General features: G+C 45.8%; 1 long non-coding RNA gene across 1 annotated transcript; it reads right to left on the reverse strand.

Annotated features, from left to right (window-relative positions):
* Positions 1-504: 504 nt before the first annotated feature.
* LOC135375908 (uncharacterized) lies at positions 505-9746 on the reverse strand. The gene is made up of 3 exons (XR_010417430.1): positions 9684-9746; positions 3452-3651; positions 505-649 (listed from the first exon to the last, which is right to left on the reverse strand). It is a non-coding gene; the product is annotated as an uncharacterized LOC135375908 (long non-coding RNA).
* Positions 9747-15608: the final 5862 nt, after the last annotated feature.

Consider the following 15608-nt stretch of genomic DNA (forward strand, 5'->3'; position numbering starts at 1 on the left):
GGTCGAGTAATGGTTTTGGCTTCAGGGACTGTTTGCCTTGGTAGTGCTCGTCGATGACATTGTCAGAAATTTGGGATGGTGAAGAGTCTAACTTTATGTTCACCGTCTGGGTCACCAAGTGTGGAGGAGGCGGGGTTACTCTACATGAGTTCAACGGGCGCTCCCTTGGAGATAGGCCTCCGTCGTCGCCTCTCCGTGGCATACTATCCTCCCCGCCAGCCTAGACTCATGTAGAGGAACTCCACCTCCTCTACAAGTTGCTTAAACTTCTCTAAATCTCAGCAGAACAGTCAACGTATTTGGCTACCATACCAGAGGAGGACATGACTGAGCAACTTCCGTGTGCAACCTACAAGTTTTCTGACCCGCGGCCTCGATCGCTCTGCGAGCTGTCACATCTGAACAACGTAAACAGAGGTTCTGATTAGCTGTTCTTCTTAGTTTTACAATTTTTGTTCTGCCATTCACGACAGAAGGACATTACACTTCACTTCTAACCTCTTACAGAACCAACGAAGCACGCTGTCGAAGTGCTGGTTTGGCTCACCTATCTCGATGAATTTGTCGTAGTACTCGAGAAGGTCGGCGTGTTGAAGGAGTTGATGAAGCTCCCGCTCTGACTTCTTTTGAGGAATGGACGTCATCGCCACTGCAAAGTAACTGAAATTTCAGGGTGTGTTGGTCGTAGAGGTAAAATTGTAGAGACCAAGAGGGTAAAATAATACACTGGCCAGCTTGTCGAAATGTCGCCAAGAAAAAAAAAAACGAAAGAATGAAGCACAACGTCAGGTAACTGTTTTATAGGTGAGCTTTCGGGCAGACCCTGCCCTTCAGACAAATGCAGCAGTTAAAACATTGCTTATATAAGGAGTGGGATCGGTGAGAGAAGGAACCAAAGATTAAGAGTGAAACCGATCCCACACCTTATATAAGCAATGTTTTAACTGATTCTTTTGTCTGACGAAGTGCAGGCTGTACCCGAAAGCTCACCTATTAAAGAGTTACCCGGACTTCGTGCTTCGTTCTTTCGTTATCACTTTTCGTGTGGAAAAGTAGTAATCGAAGTAGGCGGTGATGTAAGCTAAAATTTGCGATGCGAGTACTCACAATGGCCAGCAGCAGATGTGACTCAAAAGGAACATATTTCTCCAGTGAAAGACGTAGTTCGTATCTCCACTGTTACCAACAGTCATTATCTTCGCTTGACTTATGGGTATTGGTTAGTCCAATGGTAACATGTCAATACCTGGCAAGTCATCGATGCCCCTTTTTTCTTTTTTTGCAGCGAGACATACAGTATGTTGCAACCTTTGCTTACGTTTCTTTGCATTTCTTGCTAGTCGTTCTGTTTTTTTTTTTCTGTGCCGGTTGCCTGGTAATTATTCCCGTAGAGGCAGGGATCCCAGGACCGTCTCCAAGAATATTTTCCTTTTGCTTGCGACCATCCCGAAGTCACGCTGTCACCGCCACGCAACTCGCAATAATAAATTTCTGTCACTGTGACAACACTCTTTAGAGCCACACGTTGGCATCACATGATATCTTTAAGAGCTGCTCAGTTGCCCCGAGAGCGTAATTCGAAAAGTCTACCTTGTACAACGGATTACGCTGTGTGTAGCTTTGCAGGGTGATAGCTGATCGTCTGGCGACCTGCGTTACCATGGCAATGCCGAGACGTTACTCAGTTCTGAGCGGTTTCAAATATCCCTGTAGGAAAAGAAGGCAGATAGCTTCTTCATGTGAAATCATACCAGCTTGTCTTTTCGAGACGTTTGATTCATTTGCGTCCCCCATGTTTATAATTCGAGGGATTTCGAAACGAATGGGTTTCGGAAAATGTTCTTCGCTGAATGGTCATTCATCGAATGAAGCGAATCAGCTTCCCAACAGCTTCCCAATCAGCGAAGAACATTTTGCGAAACTAGTTCATGCAAAGTAACAGCTAAGACGTCCCATCATGCGACGTTGTGTGTGGCGGGAAAACCTACATCGTGAAAATGGCGTATCCTGTTGATCCACCACTTCAGGTGTAGAGCTTCGGAACCGTTATGGTCTTATTATTTTGTGTATTTTTATTTCAATATAAAATATATCCAGTGCTATCTATACGGAACTGAACATGTTTACCGACGACGGAGTAAATTCGTAGACTTAATTTTACCTCAGCTATTTTTGACAACTAGTTGCTAGAGCAACAGTGAAACTTACGTCGGCGCTTCTGATGACGGTCCAGAGATGTCGCACATTTTTGCTGAACGACCCTGAGCTGGAAATTACAACTGCTGCAAATGTACCCTTTGTGCGATATGAAATCGTCGGTGACTTCATCGGTGAACTCGTTTTCATTGCAGAAAGAAAAGTGTCCTTTGGATCTTGATTAAGTTCTCCTGCCCATTGCTTTGAGCGTTGCCTTTTCCTATGCATGGACCTTGTGTCATGCATGTCATGCATATAACATAGAGAAAAATATTCGCGGGTTCTGAAATGCTGCTATCACCTCAGTTCGATGAAAATCATCACACTTTCAGACACCACGAGTCTCCACAGCTTCGAGCGTCTCCAACGTACGCCACATTTTTCTCGTCATTCAATTTGATCATCAATGAACAAGAAAAAGCTACTTTCGACGAATTGTGCGTTGCTTGTATTCAACTTTAAGAGTATCAAGCCGAGAGGTTTAGTGCTCTCTCCCCACTCTAAGAAGAAGGGTACGCTCACGGAAGGTCCATGCATTCTTTCCGTCAAATATATTTGAAACTACCAGAGAGCTGCGCCATCTACACGAGCACGCAGAAGGCCGTTGCGTCTGCGCGTCGCCACGGCAGCATAGGCTGCCAGAGCATCGCCAATCATAAGACCAAAGAAACGGCGGTCTGATGTACTGGGTAGTCTGGTTTGCAATTACACTGTCATCATCATCTGCGATTATCATCTGTTATGTTCTGCGTGGCGACTGCTTTCTGCTTTCTTTATCGCATGCCAGAACTTTGTATTACAAAAAAAAAATAATAATCTGCTCGTTCTGGGATTTTCCCCACGTAACCGGTAACCTCCTTATCTTTCGCTATGTTTGCCAATTCTTGCCTGTTGTCCCGTTTCGTCCACGTGTCCGTGAATCTCCCATTTTTCTGTAACCGGGAAGCCTAGATCACTTCGTTCACATAATCCCCTCGACACTCTAACAAAGCGGCCATTCACTCCGGCCGTAGAATCCCATACGGTCCCTTTCTTCCCTCCGGGCTGTTGACCCACAATTCGTACGAACCTTTAAACACGTCACACCTAACCCTTTAAATACCATGCCAATGATGAGGACGTTCCCCAGAAGAAGAACAGTCTCTATTCGAAATATTCGAAATATCGGCTGCTTCTGTCATGAGGCAACTCCCTTCCTACTGTCCGAGATAAGAATTTCTCAGGACAGATGATGTCCGAAAGAGGGAAATCTTACCTGTGTCACTTAGTCCCCTTGTGTGAGTTATGTCTGAAACGAGTCTACCATGAACACGCAGGTGTCGCTAAAGTGCGCTGTGTCCTCAGCGAGTTGTCCTTGGGTTATCGTCTTCAGTTGAATGTTATGAGGCGACTTGAAGTGAGTCTGACCGGCAGGACTTCCATGCTTTATGTCCTAACGGTGGTGTTCTGGGTGGTCTGCATGAAAACAGATGTGGAGAAATGAAACATCCTGTAAACTGGATGTTCAGATCAGCACCTTGAAGCAACCATCGTGCGCCGTGAAGTAAACATTCACCTAAAACGCAATCGTTCAAGTTCTTGTTCATCTCATTTATTTGGAACGTATGATTTCCAACACCCCATCAACTGCATCGGGTGCCGATGCCCTATCTCACGCAAGTCGTAGTCTTGGATACATAAGACTCCCTATGCCTCACACAATGGGTTGCTATTTTTGACTCAGGCAATTACTGAATTCCTCCCCAAAGGGTGCCGGGTGCACGCCGCTAGGTGCCTGTGATGTGGTAAACCACTTCGCTCGTTCTTGATCTCCTTGTTGTTAACGCGTTCCCCTAATTGCTTACGGACTGTACACTTTTAAATCGATAACTTACGCGTAAATTGTCGTTTTGAAATGTAAGACAGGCACTAAGCGTTTAGGGTAAGATGTACCCACAGCAGTGTAAGTGTAATAGTTCCTGCGAAGACTCGCTATGTTGTCAGGGTTATCGGATGTCTGAATAAAACTCTCCTGCCTGATTAAAATAGAAAACAGTGAAGGGACTACAGCGGAGACCAACGAAACAGCGATCACTTAATTCAAGTAGTTCAACACAAAAATGGTCAATATTCGAGCCGTACAAAACCAAACCTTGGTTTAATATGACGTCAACATTTCTCCATGTACTGCTTTCATGTTGAAATCATCATTCACTGTGCTCAACCTTTCCTCGACGTTGCAGCGTTGTGCCTTTTTTGGACCTGCAAGTGTGATGCAACTTGCAAGGCACCCCTATGATTTTCCCCCACTTGAAGCCACAGGTGACTCATCCGTGTCTTGGAAAAACATCCAAGTAAATTCAGTGCTTGTCCTATGTCTTGTATAACATAGTCCTTCTATATCAAGGGAAGTGCCTCAGAATAAGGGCCGCCAATATTTCGAACACGGAATGTTCTTCTTCTGGGTCACAGACTGATGTGCTTCTCCCACAAGAAGCAGAAGAAGTCTCTGTCCGAAATATCGGCTGCTCTCGTCCTGAGGCACTTTCCTTCATATTTCCTTACCGATTCCCTGCATTTCCTACACGTCATAGCCGTTCTATAGCAGTGTTTCCCAAACTGTGAATCCCGAACCCCACGGGGGTCGCGACCGATTCAGCGTGGCGTCGCTAATCGGTGCAGGAACTATAAAGAAGAGGTGTCCAGAGACTCATTGTATTCGTTGGAGAACACTCTGCGCCGAAAAACAAAAGTTATATCGGGGTCATGTTGGGGTAATTAATCTCGGTGCTCCTTTACACCTAAGAGCTCAAGGCGTGCCGTAATCCCCCAAGGCAGGTTTTCCAAAAGCGTTACCTATTACCGCACTTTCACGCAGTACGTGGCCACCAATGAGGGACGTGTTGCGGTCTTGTAGTAGCGTGGCCTGGAATCGACTCTTTACTGTACGATATCTGGGACACAAATACTAGTACAGGCAGCAGAGGGGCTCTTCCAGTGAGAACCACCCAGCGGTGTAGCTCGACATTCCTAGATTTCGCCAAAAATATAAGCTGTGCAAGCGCGTCTGTACGCATGAGAGGATGCAGTGAGAGGGAAGAGGGAGAGCGCCGTCGTAGCCAATGGGGCTTTCCGAGTGGAGTAAGATGGAGAGGAGGTATGCGCAGAACGCTCGGTTACTTGCAACTCCTTAGCAGCGGTGGCGATGATGAACATATTTCTACTGATGATGTCAACAATGCACTGAAGTCCTTAGGAGAATCTCCTGTGCGTGAGACAGTCAAAGTCCGCAGACGCTTGGCCTATGCAAGAGCAAAGCTGCAGAGACTAAAAAAGAAGCTCGGCGCACATATCAAGAGGACGCTTAAACTTCCATCGAGAACGGCAATCACAGAAGACGACTTACTTTCTCGAGAGTGCAAACTACTACTACGGGAACTGCAACGAAAAGTACCCTTATCAACGCCAAAGGAGAAGTTGGAGATATTGACTCTTGCACCAACGTTTTGGACAAGGAAGAAGTTGAGTAGCTTCTTTGGAGTGAGCCAAAGGCGAGCAAGACAGGCCCAGGCGCTGAGGAAGAGCGGCGGTCCATTGGCTGCTCTACGTGAAGAAACGAGGACAGGGGGTTGTCCGAAAGAGTTAAGCAGTCTACCACATCGTTTTACGAAGATGATAGGATAACGCTGGCTATGCCAGGAAAGAAAGACGTCATCAAAAGGAAACAGAAACAAATGATGTTAATGGGGTACGAGAGTGCTTTGCCATGTGGAAGCAGGAGAACCCTGCACTGAAGGCTGGATTTTCCAGCTTTGCCTCACTTAGGCCCCCATGGTGTGTTGTCGCAGGAGCCCCTGGTACCCATACTGTGTGCGTGTGCCGCTACCACCAAAACCTGAAAATCCTGTTGCTTGCAAGTGGAATAAAAGAAGACTACACTGCACTACTGGCGAGAACGGTCTGCGACACCAAAAACGAGAAGTGTATGCTTGACACGTGCGCAAAATGTCCTGGGACGGTCCCTCTGGAGGAACATCTGAAAACTTTGAACCTAACACGAGACAGCACGTCGGATCAAATCACAGTGAAACAGTGGGTGACCGCCACGAGACCTACCTTGGAAACGTTCCTTGTCCTTACTGAGGACATTGTAGGGAAGATTTGCCAACAAGTTCGGGACTTGAAGGAGCATCACTTTGTCGCGAAAGAGGAAGCCCGATACTTATGCGAGCTAAAGAAGAACCTGCCCACCACGGAAGCGATAATTCTCATGGACTTCGCCGAGAACTATAACTTTGTAGTTCAGTGTTCTCCTCAGTCGTTCTACTGGGATGAGTCGCAGGACCAGTGCACCCTATAGTTGTGTACACTCGACAGCCCCAGTGTCCTGACTTAAACGTGGAATCCTACGTGATAATTTCCGACTGCGTCCAACGTACAAATGTCGCAGTGCACGCATTTCAAAGAGCCTTCTTAGACTCATACCTTCGTATGCACCCTGAGGTCACAAAAGTGCATTACTTCACAGATGGTTGTGCTGCGCAATACAAAAATAAGAAAAGCTTTCTTGACATGTGCTACCACAAAGAGCACTTTGGTGTTGGCGCTTGCTGGAACTTCTACGCAACATCACACGGCAAAGGGCCGTGCGACGGAGTAGGAGGAACTGTTAAAAGGCTCGCTGCCAAAGCCAGTCTCCAGCGGCCGCAGGAGGGGCAGATCCTAACACCAACACCAAGGGACTTGTATATTTGGGCAAAGGACGCGCTGAGCATAAATTGCCTGTGGGTATCAAAGGACGAAGTTGCAGCAGAAAGGACCATCCTTGCCGAAAGACACAGCCGCTGCATTGCATTGCCTGGGACAAGGATGTTTCACCACTTCGAACAAATTTCTGAGGGCAGAATCGCGGCGAAGCGAACGTCGTTTTCTTCTGATAGGAAGGCTTTCCCAGTATGCAAGGAGCCTAAGAACAACAATAGCGGTGCTGAGCGTTAATTTTCAACAGGGCTTGTTTTGGGCACGACACCTTGTGGTTTTACTTTTTTCCTCTTTTAGTGTGACGCGGAAGTATACACCTCACAAGTGTAAATAAAAGACGAACCACCGAAAAACCCAGGAAGACAGTAGTACCAAGCATACAAAACGAACCTGTTAAAGGGTCTCTGCTTAACGACGCGTCAGACCAGAATGTGCCTGGAAGGGTGCTTCTCCGCACCCAATGCCAAGCAAACCATGGCCGAGAAATAATTCATTTCTCGCGTTTGTCAAAAAGTAATTCTCCATATTTTTGATATGTTGTAGCTGAACCATTGTGCTATCGAATGACGTAGGTCAGCGATTTTTAAGTGGTCTGCCGCATTCCGAAATCTTCTTCTGTAAAATGCAACGTTTTCATGTGTGTCACTTTCCAACGGTTCTCACAGAACAAGTGTATATCCCAGACATGCGAAAATTTTTGTTAGCGTTCCCCATGTGCTAGTAAACAGGGAGCGGTACCTACTTTTCCAACAAGGTAAGCAGGGAACGCGGAATCAAATCACAAAAGTTGCACAAACGGCGACATTTGGGCCCGTCTTTAGAGGGCGAAAGAGAGAGTTATTTGGCATGCCCTGCCTAACTCATGCTGCGTAATCCTCGGATGACATAAAAACCACATTGGTTCGTATATAGAAGCAAGCCCGCGCGAAAAGAGGACGAAAACCTGTGGTATGGCTTTCTCGCCTGGCGCAAACTTTGAAGTGCTCTGAAAACACATGGAATCAATATTTCGAGTTGGAACGTTCGATGCGATTCACCTGACAGTGTTCCCCACAGACATTTTTTTTTTTTTTTTTAATACTGGTGATGGGCGATTGACAACCTTGGATCATTTCGCGTGGAATGACCCTGCTGTGAGATGGGAAGGGGGGCTTGTGTTCCCGAAGCGCATACGGTGGGATAACAAATCTGGTGACGTGGTGACAGCTTAAAGGGCCAGTCTGGACCCCAGATGTGAAGTAAATAGGTCTCATCAGATGATTCCCTACATCTTTCCGAGTCACCATGCAAAATATTCCGTTTATATTCAGCTCCGAGAATCTGTAATGCAATTTTCTACTTGCATCTTTTGCCTCCGACTGAAAGCCGCACTTGAACAGTGGTGACGCCAGAAGTGTTCTCTTCCGGCCTTTGCGGCGTCTGCTCGGCGCCTTTCAGCGGGCTGTGTGTTCTTTGTGCGTCGCCGTCCTTGACTTCCGTACTTTCCATACGCATGGCATTCCTGCTTTGTATTAACTGTGACTGGTTACTGCATATGCGACGGTCTTGTTGAGCGATAAAGCGTTAGTTGTTCCTTAGTGCATCGTGAGAACAAGAATGAAAACACAACGTGCGTGTCATTTTTCGGGTTTGCGGAGACCGAACCCCCAAAACAGTTGGGGGCAGCCAGTATTCACCGTCCTGGATAAAAGCCCGCTCAGTACCAATGCCTTTTGAAAAGACAAGTATGTGTTGTTAAGTTCCAAGCCCGTTCTCGTCACGCATTTGACGTACACAGCATAAACATTTCGTCAGGCGAGTCTCCCTGAGTTACAGCACCAACACCCGCATAGAAAATGTTACAAGCCACATAGTTACAAGAAGTAGCAACTTATTGTTACAAGGTACAAGCTACATATGAATAGCATAAGTTATTGAACAAATCGCCAATCATAACTGCGTAAAGTCTCACCTGAAAATCTCACTTTGCACCTCAAACAAGCGCTGAGTGTTGTTGTGTCGTCTTCTGCAATTGTGACGTCGGGAACAACAGTGACGTCACGGGGAAACCGAAACCGAATATGGGTTAACCGTAGTATTTAATTCATTTTCTCTAATGCTTTCACGTTTTCTATTTTACGTGCGCAGCACAATCTAATGCAGTCGCAATCCGAATATCCTCCGGGGATCCAGAGTGTCCCTTTAAATGAATGAAACGCATTTCGGGAAAAGTCCGCGATTAACTTTCGGTAGATTAGCATTCTCGTAGGAGCCCGGGAATATTTAAGCTCATAAACTACGGCATGGAGGTTAGCTTCACGTAAAAATATGAAGCTGATCTGCATTGATTGTTTAACTGATCGAGCGAGAGTATATCGACCATTTATAAAAAAAAATGACAATTTGGAGATTGTGTGTTATTAGAAGTTAATAATAAATAACACATTCGAGAAAAATGTGATTTCGTCGAGACATGTAGTGAGAATGCTACTTCATGTACATCAAATGAGGACAACACAGTGCCTAAGGGACACTTATGGGACCTGTACGCATTCTTTACTGCTTATGAGTATCAATATGGCATAATAGTAGCACTGCCAGTCGTCAATGAGGCGTGGGATGATGAAAGGTTGACACAATTCAAACTCATTACTGAAAATACGATATATTATTGCGGAACAGCAATCATAAGACTGCAATAACAGTAAAATGAAAGAAAAAATAATGAAATGCATGCGGAGATAGTTGACACTGGAATCTCAGCTTACTTTTGGTCGTCCATTGTCACTCAGACGGGGCTGATATGGAGATGAATCGGTCACCTGAACGAGACCGAGGCGACGCTTATGTGAAACATGCATACATGAGATACGGATAAGCGTTATCATTCACTGCGCACTTGTGCATTGTCCAAGTATGTGTAGCCCTTTCGACAGGGAAATGTGGGCGTCAACTCACAACGGGCGTCAACTCTGAGGAATTCAGAACGTGTAAATGTTAAATGAATAGTGACGCATCATTCCACATTTTTCACTCGTTGTCTATCACGAGTCACCGTGCAATATATTTTTTTTCCTGTGCGCTGCGTTGTCAATCAATGGGTTATCCAATTTATACAAAGAAGACACGGATAAAGCAGTAACGGAGGGCCTGCACGATCATTACGTGACAGACGACAAGTTCTCTTGTTTGTCTTCCTTGTTTCTTTCGTCCCACCTCACGCGCTGTTTATCCCCCTTTCACCTGCGGCCGCTCTACATCACGGGGCCCGTGCAAGGGGAAGATGCTACGTCACCGACGTACCCTCCTCCTTCCTCCATTCTCCGATACGCTGTTTGTCAGACTCAGAGAGGAAGATTTTTATCCGTGGTGTAAGAGGAAGATGTTCCACATGGTGTGTGGTACACAGAGGGCCTCCTGAACGCGATACATGGTATCTGTAATTAGAGTGCCTCAATAAGTACCTCCTGTGTATTATAGTGTATCATAGTTTAGTGCGTTCTGGGTACCTGCGTTGTCACAGTATTATCATTCCTCGTATTATCGTAGTTTAGCGCATTCTGGTTACCTGTATAATAGCCCAGCGCAAAGTGGCTTCTCTATTGATTATTTACTCTCGATCTATTCTCTATTGATTCTCTAGTTTGTACTGTCACGATTTCATTCAATTGCACAAATTCACTCGATGTCTATTTGCGAGTACTGCCTGTGTCGTATCGGATTGTGATGCATAGTCTAACGGTATTGTGTTGTGTTGTACGTACTAGTGGGCGTTTTGGATGTATTCCCGGTATTTGCCCCTCTATCGTAATTACTATTTCTCTGCCTCTCGTTATCTGCACCAACACCAAGGCCCATGTGGCTGTTCTTGGTCACGAATCAATGAATAAATCAATCAGTAGTTCCGTCTGCACAGGGTTAACGCAACATTTTCGTCTGTCACGATTTTCCGACATCTTGACGCCCATGCGCAGCTCGCCGCGAGTCTCCCACAAAAGTATAGCTATACGATTAGCGACACACTACATTTTGCAGTTGAGTAAATACGTAAAGAGGAGGTTTCAAAAAGTAGGTGAAATCGGAACACATTATTCATACATGGGTAAGCGTGGGAGTCAACATAAAGGCCTTGCTGCATTCGCTTCTACGAAGGGTGATTCCACAATACACACACGGGGCTAGTATTCAGGCACCCTACCTGTATTCGTCGTTCTCTCGCTGAACAACGTTGCCGAACATGACGCGGCAAAAAAAAAAAAAAAAGAAAGAACGAATATTGAGTGGTCATTTCAGTTGTCCATGATGTAAGGCCTAATATTAGTGGCTTACGCGGTGTCAACAAATACTGCAGAATGTGATAAGTTCATACCGATACTTTCGCCCGAATGAAACTCCTGCAAACACCACGTGATGGTTCATGGTCGCTTGATAAGGAGGACATTACTGAACCAGTTTCTGAAAGTGTTTCGCTTAACAAAAGAAAAATAATACAATATCTAGGACCAGGACACTTCAGCCGCACTTTTTTAATTACATGTTAGCACCTGTAGTGATTACATATTACCGTTTCAGAACAGCATTGGTTATGTCCGCCGTAGTGACGTGGACAGACGGAGAGGAGAGCAGGAAGAAGAGGAAGACAAGGATGCGTCCTGGGCCGACTTCAGTAGGAACTGCGGACATCCGTCTGCATGGTTTGCCGTAAAAACCCGGGGAACGGCTAAAGAGAGCACAGGCTGTGGTAGGACTTGAACCCACCACCTAACAGTCTCCAACTATCCCACGAAGAAACCCCAAAAGCGAGTGGATGCTTCTATCCACTCAGCCATTCCGGTGATCTTTCAGTCATAGCTGAGCGTAGTGATGTCCGGGGGAGAAGCACGCTCCCAAATAAATACGGCCAATATGAAGTCCGGACTACCATGTGAAGAAGTTATTTTCAGCGACGGAAAGAAATGAGCTCATCACATATATATATATATATATATATATATATATATATATATATAGATATATATAATATCGATCGAGAACTTTTCATTTGTGTTTTTCATTCTCATTACCATTTGACGATTCTTCCGCACCTCTAGTCACGCATGTGTTAATGACTTACCCCCATCTTTACGAAACAGGCCACAGGCTGGTTTTCCAGTGGGTTCCAGCCCATTGTGGTGTGGTGAGGAATGAGCAGGCGGACAGCGCCGGATAATTAAGAACAGTCTCTGTTCGAAATATCGGCTGCTCCTGTCCTGAGGCAACTTCCTTCGTATTTCGCTACCGGTTCGCTGGAATTCTACCCATCTATGCCGAACAAAGGCGATCCAACGTTCGCTTTTCGCATGCTACGAAACACCTCTCGTCAAGATGCTGAGTTAATTCATCGAATGCGACTCGATGTGGCTTTTATAGCTCAGCGGCTTTACCGCTTGAGACAAGTTGACTCTCCAAGATGACGTCAATCTTGTGCTCTAGAGGATCTGGAGTATATTCTTCTCCATTGCACACATTGTCAACCTTCCCGAACCGCTCTCCGAATTTCTGAATCACTCTCGATCGCTAGCTCCCTCTATGAATATTAAATTACTTGATGCGTTGCCAAATCCGACACACCAGCGCTCTGCGATGAAAGCTCTTTTGACGTTTCTGAATACAATCGGACTTTGATCCTTATTGTGAAGGGGCTCATTATTTCATCCCCCACATCACCACCAGCAAACGAGCAGAACATCGCCCCTGGCAATTCGTCATCTTCAAATAAAATTGTTGTTGTAACCATTTGATGTCGCCCGTCCCCTTTTTTCGTCTTCTTTTTCTGTCACTCTGCCATCGAGAGTATGCAGTTCCTGTGAAAGTAAAAACGAATGTGTTTCTCAAGCTGATGAGTTCAGCGCACAGCATTTCTTTTCGTAAAGTGGCAACATGTGTTCCCGAGTGGCAGGGACATTCAGTGTGAATGTAAATCGCTGGAAATGCCGCTCACTTTGCCGAGTGACAGGAGTCTTTCATTCGCGGTTGTTCAACCGTCCTACTGCGTCATCCCTTCGAGTCCGTGTTGTGGAGTCCCGTCGAGCCCATGGTTGTCCAACCTGTTGCTGTTTGCACCCTTTCACGGCACGCTTTTCCTTCTGAAAAAACAATGTTTCTAATAGTCTAAGCAGAGGACTTGCACGGGTGCAAAGAGACGTTCCTGATGACAGCTATTGGTGTAATCGAGACTGCTGGCGCAAAACCAACTGATAGGACGATATGAATGCTGGAAGCATCAGAAAACATACCTCTCGATGATTATCGCCTCCTCTTGAGCGAGAACAAAAGCGTCCATGTATGACCCACATGCCACACGTACATGCGAGAACAATGCATCCATGTATGACGCACATGCCACTCATGGAAAATTGATAACATTCGTAATAATATGTCCCGTACTGCGGGTATGCACAACAGAGAGGAGAGAGAAAACAAAGGATATTTTTCTAGGGTCCACGGTGTGCTTGCATGCATTGTCTGAGGCACAGAACAGACATTAAGATAATCCCAAGAGCAGTTTTCTTTTTTAGTTTTTTTTCCCCTGAGTGTAACTATTTCTACTGATCCGTCCAGTGTGTTGATTTCTATGCAAAACATGTTAATTTCGGGGTCATGGATTCAAAAAAAAAATTATTTCGAGATGATGAATGGGATTTGTTCTGACGTGATTTGTGCCACTACCTGATGTGAATGTCATCTAACTGATGTTTTATTATGTCAGCTTTTAAGAACTGAATAAAAAGAATCTGAAAGAAAAACTGAATAAAAATCAGTTGCGATTCAGCGGTGAATGGGTGAAAAATGCCTTACCATTAGTGCCTTTTCCGGTCTAAACAAACATCGGGTTGTCCACTACCTTGCGTAACTTCCAGATGTCTACGTCACGGCTGTACGCGACTTCCGGTTGTCCACTCCTGCGAATCGAGGAAAGTCATTAAAGCCTTGAAGATGTCCTCAGTGTTATATCTCTGGTTAGCCACGAAGCGTACCCGATGGAAAGTACCTGGTCCGAGGCTGAATCACGTAGCAGACGCTCATACCACAAGCGTCAAGGCATCTAAGAATCTTGGACAGATGTAGGATTGTTCTGAGGGGGATGTCCGCTCCGGAAGTGCAACGTGGATGCTGCGATTGGTCTACTGAACCCTATGTTCAAGTATGAAATTGAGAGGTTCCTAAGAGGAAGAGATTGAGGGGGTCCTTCGCATGTAACAGAGTTTTCCTCTCGCTGTCGCAGAAAGGTCGCTTAGAAGTTCAGGCTATGGGCCTCCGCCATGCAAGTTACAACGACAGTCATGAAGATCACTCACTAACAAACAAACAACCGAACGTCTAGGCCGAGGTATCCTCCAATGAAATACATCCCCGAGATGACGTCAAACAAGCGAGAGTCGCGTAGTATACGGCCTAAATTTTTGCGCCGCGCGCGACTTACCTGACACACTTATGCCTCGCACTAAAATGTCATTGCTACGCTGTGACATGAACAATGAAATCTGCAGCTCAGCCATTGCAGTGCCGGCACTAGAGAGCTGTACCGTACTGAGATCTTGTCAGCAGAGCGGATGTAGATAGCGCGTGAACACATGAAAGAAGATGTATGCATACTGCATGTTCTACATTGCTTAAGACGCTCGCGGCATTGCACTGGCAGGCGTCGTGCCAAACCGAAGCTTTTCGCTCCAGTTTCGATACCGGTGCCACGAGAACTTTTCAGCTTCGGTACGCGCGTACCGGTTCAGACACTACAACAGGCACTATCAAAGATATCCTGAGGAAACTGCTTTGAGGTTTCCCCGTGAGTATGGTCACGACTGCATGGGCGTATCGATGTGGAAGGGGTGGCTCCGAACAGAAACAAACAAGTTGAGTAAAACCTATGTAAAACTCGAACCACATTTCTGAACACAGATTTCGCTTCATAGTAATATGCTACCTAGCAAAGATAGACACACAAAACCGAGAGGTTGACGGAACCAGCTGCTAATTTACAATGGATGGGGTTTGCAGTACAGGGGAATGCGATAGAGTAGACGACCACAAGGTAGATGCAGACAAAAAGAGCGCTTACTTACAACTAACTTTAATTGGCATCAGCCAAAGATATAAAGATTCAGAGGAGCAAATGAGTCTAACCGGTCCAGTTCGGTGATTACAATGGTATGGGATTTGTTTCTGATGAATCCCTGGTTCTTCTGTTGACAAGATGCCAACGCCCCGGGTACCATCAAGGTACCATGTCACCAATCGGCAACTCCACCTGTCGTGGTGACCGCAGTTGTGTACCGACCCGCTCTGGTACATTAAAAACTCTCCGCCTATTGCACCTATGATGATGATGATGATTTGGATTTTAATGGTGCAGAGGCAACTTTGGCCAGAGAGCGCCACGACAAATATTGCAGCTATTATCTAATTTAATTAATTAATTAATTAATACAATAAATAATTAAATTATGCAATTCGACGTAATGCATTGCAAGAGCAGATGACTGATGCTCAGAGCATTCCGGAATACGCTTTCTGCAAACGTCACTTGGGCAAGGCTAATCAGTGAGCGCCCTTTGGCGCGGACAAGGCCAATCAAGGAGCGGCACATATATCTTGGCGTCCTATCGTCGGGCGAGAGTGATGGACGGCGTCGGCAGGTCCCGGAAAGGTCTGAG

This window comes from Ornithodoros turicata, unplaced genomic scaffold, assembly GCF_037126465.1.
Source record: "Ornithodoros turicata isolate Travis unplaced genomic scaffold, ASM3712646v1 ctg00000955.1, whole genome shotgun sequence".
Lineage (NCBI taxonomy): Eukaryota > Metazoa > Arthropoda > Arachnida > Ixodida > Argasidae > Ornithodoros > Ornithodoros turicata.